The following is a 7,358-nucleotide window of genomic DNA, read 5'->3' as shown; positions in this document are numbered from 1 at the left end:
GAATGAGAACCCAGGTTTGAAATTTCTCCAAGACACCTGATGAAGGCTGGAGGGTATATCAGCTGAAACTGTGTTAACAACAAACACGATGAGGACAAATATCCTTCTCTTACGCCATCTCACCCTCTCTCTTTCCCTTTCTCCTCTCTATTTCTCTCTTTCTCTCTTTATCTATCTATCTATCTATATATCTATCTAAGGTACCTTAGGAATGAGAACCCAGGTTCGAAATTTCTCCAAGACACCTGATGAAGGCTGGAGGGTATATCAGCTGAAATTGTGTTAACAACAAACACGATGAGGACAAATATCCTTCTCTTACGCCATCTCACCCTCTCTCTTTCCCTCTTTATCTATCTATCTATCTATATATCTATCTAAGGTACCTTAGGAATGAGAACCCAGGTTCGAAATTTCTCCAAGACACCTGATGAAGGCTGGAGGGTATATCAGCTGAAATTGTGTTAACAACAAACACGATGAGGACAAATATCCTTCTCTTACGCCATCTCACCCTCTCTCTTTCCCTTTCTCCTCTCTATTTCTCTCTTTATCTATCTATCTATCTATATATCTATCTAAGGTACCTTAGGAATGAGAACCCAGGTTCGAAATTTCCCCAAGACTCCTGATGAAGGCTGGAGGGTATATCAGACGAAACGTTGTGTTAACAACAAACAAGATGAGGACAAATATCCTTCTCTTACGCCATCTCACCCTCTCTCTTTCCCTTTCTCCTCTCTATTTCTCTCTTTATCTATCTATCTATCTATATATCTATCTAAGGTACCTTAGGAATGAGAACCCAGGTTCGAAATTTCCCCAAGACTCCTGATGAAGGCTGGAGGGTATATCAGACGAAACGTTGTGTTAACAACAAACAAGATGAGGACAAATATCCGTCAATTGTGAATAAAATTATTATTAAATACCCCTCACACCCTGTATTTCTTTTATAATTTTTTTTTTCATATTTTATCAAACATTTTTTTTGCTCCATATAAGTCTACATAAACCCTTTTCTTTCTATTTCTTTCAGGTGCTCTTGTGAACCAAGTACAACAATATATATATAAACATATATATATATATGTGGACATCTACACACAATCAACCATACACACCAATAATATATATTGTGATACACTGACACACACACACACACACACACACACACACACACACACACACACACACACACATATATATATATATATACAGACGTATACAAACTCATACATATATAGTTAAATGTCTATACATACATACATACATATATAGATGTATGTACATAATATTATATATATACATATATATATGTTTGTGTATATGTATGTATGTATGTAGAACATTGGCCCAGTGTATATAATGAACCTGTTTCCCAGTCTCCCTGCACTAAGAGGACACGATAAAATGGACACAGCTTGGACACTTCTTTGTCTTTCTCTCTTTCTCCCTCTCTCTCTCTCTCTCTGTCCCTCTCTCTTACACTCTCACTCAGTTTCACTCACACTCTAACATAACACTGGATATGAAGTATGACTGGAATGAACGTTGAAGAAGAAGTTCTGTCCAACGACAGAACAGTTGAGATGTACAGTTTGTTATTTTATAATTATTATTATAATTATTATCATTATTATTATTATTTCTAGCTTTTTGGGGCTTTTTTTTTTTTTTTTGCAATGATGTACAGCCAGTTATCTACTTTCACACACACACAATCATACATACTCACATACACAATAGATATTATATATATATATATATATATATATATATATTTTTAGGATACATAATGCACACATATGTAATATATAATGCATATGCTATATATATATTACTTCATGCATATTTATATCACATGTGTGAATATATATATGTGCATATGTTTGTATATATATGTGTGTGTGTGTATATGTGTAATACATAATAGTATATAGTATATGTATATATAGTGTATATATAGTATATATATTATATTTATATAGTATTTACTATATATATGCATACATATTTAGTATATATGCATACATATTACCTGTGTATGTGTATATATATCTGTGTATGCATATAGTTTGTACACACACCTTTAACAATCATATATATATATATATATATATATATATATATATATATATATGTTGTTATTATTTGTATATTCTCCCATATATATATGTGGAGTCCAGTGATAGTCAGACATGCCAAGTATACAACTAGAGACCATTATGGATTTGAATGACAGGTTGAATATACCTATGACAGTGACCAGTCAAACTGGGTGTGTGTGTGTGTATATGTATATATATATATATATATATATGCACAGAGCTCAAAAGTAAATAAACACCATCCATTTTGAGAGATTTATTTCTAGAAAGAAAATGGCATTTGATGCATTTAAATACATAATCTAGTATTTTAGTAGATGTCGCTTGTGCAGTTTTTTTATTGATTCATCCTGTTTGGGCATCGTACTAATGTGTAGCATCCACACAGATAAAACAGTTTTTATTGAAGAGTGGTGTCTATTTATTTTTGAGATGTCTGTGCATGTGTGTATATATATATATATATATATATATATATATATATATATATAAATATATATGAAATAACAAACAATCAATTAATATGTTTAATAATAATAATAATAATAATAATAATAATGATGATGATCAATGAACAGGCAAAAAGAAAAAATTTCAATAACCTTAAAAGAAATCAATGGGAAAAAAAAAAATCAACAGAGAGAGACAAAAAAAAAAAAAAACCTGTTCCTCCTTAAATCCCTATTTCTTTGTCCTCGACCCTTCCCTTCTTGTTCTTCACTTTTTCCCAACCTGATATAGTTGTAGTAGTTAAAACCCACTCCAGTAACAACAACAACAGCAACACTATCACCACCACAATTCCATTCTTCCTCCCCTTCCTCTTACCTCAACTTTCACCTGCCTCTTTATGTCTTGTACAAGTAAGGAAGATAAAATTGATGATAAAAACGATCTGATTTGATCTGGTCTGGTGCAGCAGTAGTAGTAATAGTAGTAATGATAATAATAGTAATAATAATAATATTATTATAATGGTGTAGAAAGCAAATTATGTTTGGCTTAAACAAAAAAAAAACAAAAAATGTTGACAACTTCCTTCCTTCCTTCCTCTCTCAACCCGCATCACGCATATACACATGAAGTACATCCACACACACACACTCATATATATATATATATACCACACATACACATATACACCTGTCTTTGAGGGTTGACAATCTTTTGCAAGGAAATAATCTTTGGGGAAGGTAAATCGAAGAGATTTATTTATTTTATGATATTGATGATGATGATGATGATGATGATGATTATTTGGTGATGGTGGTGATGGCTGTGGTGGTGGTGGTGGTGGCTGTGGTAGTATGATGATTTCTATGTGTGTATATATACTCTCTCTCTCTCTCACACACACAATAAATGAATGGAAACAAGAAAAAAACACAAGAGGCACAAGTTTTCACAAAGGTGTTATTTTATGCTTGAAAGGAAAAAAAAAATGAAGATATTTTAGACATGGATACTTCATAACAAAAATATAAAAAAGGGAGAAAAAAATGAAAAAGGGTAGAGAGATAGAGAGAAAAACAAAACTAGTTATGGGCCGGGTGGGAATGCAATTCTGTGGGGAGGTTATGATGGGAAGATACAGATAGACACAGGAGTGGCTATGTGGTAAGAAGCTGGCTTACCAACTACATGGTTCCGGGTTCAGTCCCACTGTGTGGTACCTTGGGCAAATGTCTTCTACTATAGCCTGAGGCTGACCAAAGCCTTGGGAGTGGATTTGGTAGACAGAAACTGAAAGAAGCCTGATGTATATATATATATATATATATATGTGTGTGTGTGTGTGTGTGTCTGTTTGTCCCCCTCCCACCATCGCTTGACAACCGATGTTGATGTGTTTATGTCCCCGTAACTTTGCAATTCAGCAAAAGAGACCAACAGAATAAGTACTAGGCTTATTTTTTATAAGTCCTGGGGTCAATTCATTCAACTGAAAGTGGTGCTCCAGCATGGCTGCAGTCAAGCAAAAGAATATATATATATATATTATAGACACACATATACAATGTGTTAATTTCAATACCACAAATGACCACCACCAACAATAGGGCACCAACCAAGTACCATTACAAACACCATATCTACCGATAACAACATCACCGACCCCAACACCACCATCCTACCAGCATCACCACCCAAAACAGGTCCTGTTTGTTTTACATGTTATCATTTTGTTTCTTTCCAAAATCTGAAACATTACATCAGCAAACCTACATACATCCATACTATATATATATGTATGTGTGTATATTTATGTGCATGTGTGTGTGTGTGTATATATGTACACACACATGCACAATCATGGTGGTTCTGCTGGAAGATCTCTTTTGTTCTCGTGTTCTTGCTATGTCTTTTGTTTCCATATTTTAAAAAATTTCATCCAAAAGAAATGCTTTTTTTTTTATATGTATATATTTTTGTTTGTACATTTTCCATTATTATTTGTCGTTACCTCATATCTGATATATACATACATGCATATACATGTATATGTATATATATATATCATGGAACCTTGGTTTAAGAATCTAATTTGTTCCCGAAGGCTGTTCTTCACCTGAAATATTTGTAAACTGAAATTGTTTTTCCCATAGGAAATTCAAGAGAATGCACAGTAAATTTCAGTAGGGATGTTCACTAAGAGAAAGCTAGACAGCAACCCTTTAATACTCCCTGCTTGTTGTCAACTGTTGTTCCCAGCTTGTTTGTTATTCAAGACATCATTTATCACCTGAGATATTTTATGTTTGATAAACTGTTCGTAAACCAATTTGTTTGTGTTGAGAGGTATTAGTAAACCAAGCTTCCACTATATATATATATATATATATATATATATATATATACACACACATACATATACCCGAGATTTAATAATTACCTAGTAATATTGGTACAGTATCTGACTCCTGATGTCTGGAATTATTTGATTACAACCTTTCTTCTCGCTTTAATTTCCTTTCATAGTTAATAATTCCCTACTACCTTACCCTCAAAGGAACTCCCGACCCCCACCAAATGCTGTGGCCTTGTGCCCATCTTAGAAATTACTAAATTTACAAGTCAGAAAGATGACAGTCTGTAAAACTAAATGTTACATAGGATTTAGTTTAGATCTCTGTCCAAATCTCATGAGGTTGGACTTCGTCATTGTCAGTGGGAATGTGAATAACATACTAAATCAACTACCTTAGAAATTGTCATTAGAGCATGTTGGTTGCAGCATCAGGCTAAATATCTCTAGATATATATAGACAGATAGAGATGTATATAATTTTTTTTTTTTACTTTTCTACAGTCAACTAACTGTGACATCAACTTTATCTTACATTTATCTAAGGGGATCAAAAGAATAAAGTACCAGTCATGTACTGGGGGTAAATCTAAATGGCAAACCTATTCCCCTACCCCCCCCCCCCCCCCCGTCTGTGGCCTTGTGCCTGTTTATAATTTCAAACAGGGTTATTTACCTTTCATCCTTCTGGGATTGGGGTTTATTTAATTGGCTACGCTGACCCCCGCAAAAATTTGTGAAACCCTTATTATTAGGGCAGTGACCTGGCAGAGTTGTTAGCATGTCAGACAAAATGCTTTGCAGTATTTCTTCCAGATCTTTACTTTACTGAGTTCAAATTCTGCCAAGGTCAAACTTCACCCTTTCATCCTTCAGAGGTTGATAAAACAAGTACCAGTTAAGCACTGGGGGTCAATGTAATTGACTTCCCCTTCGTTGTGTCAGGATTAGGAAGGATTATTGTTATTAAAGCTGCATGCTAGGCAAAATACTAAGTGACATTTTGCCCATCTTCATGTTCTGAGTTCAAATGCCACCGAGGTCAACTTTGCCTTTTGTCCTTTCAGAATTGATAAATGAAGTAACAGTGTAATCGACTAATACCTTCCCCACAAATTTCAGGCCTCTTGCCTTTAGTAGAACGGATTATTATTATTATCATTATTATTAAAGACAAGAATAAAGTTTCTTGACTAAATGCTAGTAACTCTGTTTTAAGCCAAAGCCAGCTTCTCACATCATGGGAATAATTACCAGTCAGGTACAGGGGTTGGGCAGAGGCAGTAGGGAGGGAAAGGGTTGGGCCTATTCATTGACAATTCCTACCCCTTCCCCCATCCATTGTTCCAACGTAACTAATCACAATCATCATCGTCATCATCATCGTTCCTTCTCCACTCCCTCCTCATTGAAACTGCACCATTCACCCTTCCCCATAGCAGTGGGTAATATATATATATATATATATATATATATATATATATATATATATATATTAGTTTATGTATATATCAATATTATCTCAGTTATTAAACTCCCTGAAGAGAAATAAATGAGGAACCCCAACAGCTCTTCTTTGTGAAAGGACTCTCATTTATTTCGAAACATGTGTAGGAATTAAAGGAACTTTTATTAACATGCGTTTTGCTCCATTTATTATTATCCATATATATATATATATATATATATATATATATATATATATATATAGATGCACACATATATATACACACAGGCACACACACACACACACACACACACACACATATATATACTAGTTTGAATTAGACTTCAACAATCCCTTGTCACCCACTCTCTCCCCTACTCTGTCTGTCCCCTTCTGTGGCTTTGTGTGCCAGTGTCAGATGTTATTATTATTAATATTGTTATTATTATTATTACCTACCTTCTCACTGAAGAAGTCAAGTGTTTGCCTTTTTCTTCTTTTTTTTTTCCATTCATTCTGTGTGTATATCGAGGTCTTGGTAGAAATCAGCACCAGTAATATATTTGGGTCCATTCCAGTGACTATACTGCTTGTCTGCATCTTTGTGGACTTATTATTGCCTCTGCAAAAGAAAAAAAAAAATCATCCTTTTAACCATTGATAATAATAATAATGATATTAATAATATTATTATTATTATTATTACTATTGTTGTTGTTGTTATATATATATAAAAACAGTTTTGTCTATTCATGTTTCGAGTTCAAATATTGCTGGTTATTTTATCATTTTTCCCCCTTTTTTTTATTATTTTTTTTTTTTTCATTTTTTTTATTTTGACTTTTCATCCTCAACAGTCTATAAAAAAGAAAAAAAAGAAGTCTTACCAGTAATGTGCATATATATGTGTCAACTGTTTTTTTTTTGTTTTGTTTTTTTTGTTTTTTGCTTCTTAAGGCATTTGCCTTGGGGGTCAATTTAGCAAAATAAACCC

General features: G+C 33.5%; 2 long non-coding RNA genes across 2 annotated transcripts in view; one reads left to right on the top strand and one right to left on the bottom strand.

Annotated features, from left to right (window-relative positions):
- The window catches only part of LOC149130821 (uncharacterized), a 23,922-nt gene that overhangs the window by 957 nt on the left and 15,607 nt on the right, over positions 1 to 7,358 (top strand). Inside the window, exon 1 of the long non-coding RNA XR_016238642.1 lies at positions 1 to 3,304. This exon is cut by the window's left edge and continues 957 nt beyond it. This is a non-coding gene — a long non-coding RNA (uncharacterized LOC149130821). The remainder of the gene's footprint in view (positions 3,305 to 7,358) is intronic.
- Positions 6,583 to 7,358, bottom strand: part of LOC149130820 (uncharacterized) — a 21,435-nt gene continuing 20,659 nt past the window's right edge. Inside the window, exon 2 of the long non-coding RNA XR_016238643.1 lies at positions 6,583 to 6,986. This is a non-coding gene — a long non-coding RNA (uncharacterized LOC149130820). The remainder of the gene's footprint in view (positions 6,987 to 7,358) is intronic.

The sequence above is a fragment of the Octopus bimaculoides genome, chromosome 27, assembly GCF_046866305.1.
Source record: "Octopus bimaculoides isolate indiv1 chromosome 27, ASM4686630v1, whole genome shotgun sequence".
NCBI classification, from domain to species: domain Eukaryota; kingdom Metazoa; phylum Mollusca; class Cephalopoda; order Octopoda; family Octopodidae; genus Octopus; species Octopus bimaculoides.
Note: the sequence above shows the minus strand (reverse complement) of the source record. Positions and strands in the feature narration are given on the sequence as shown.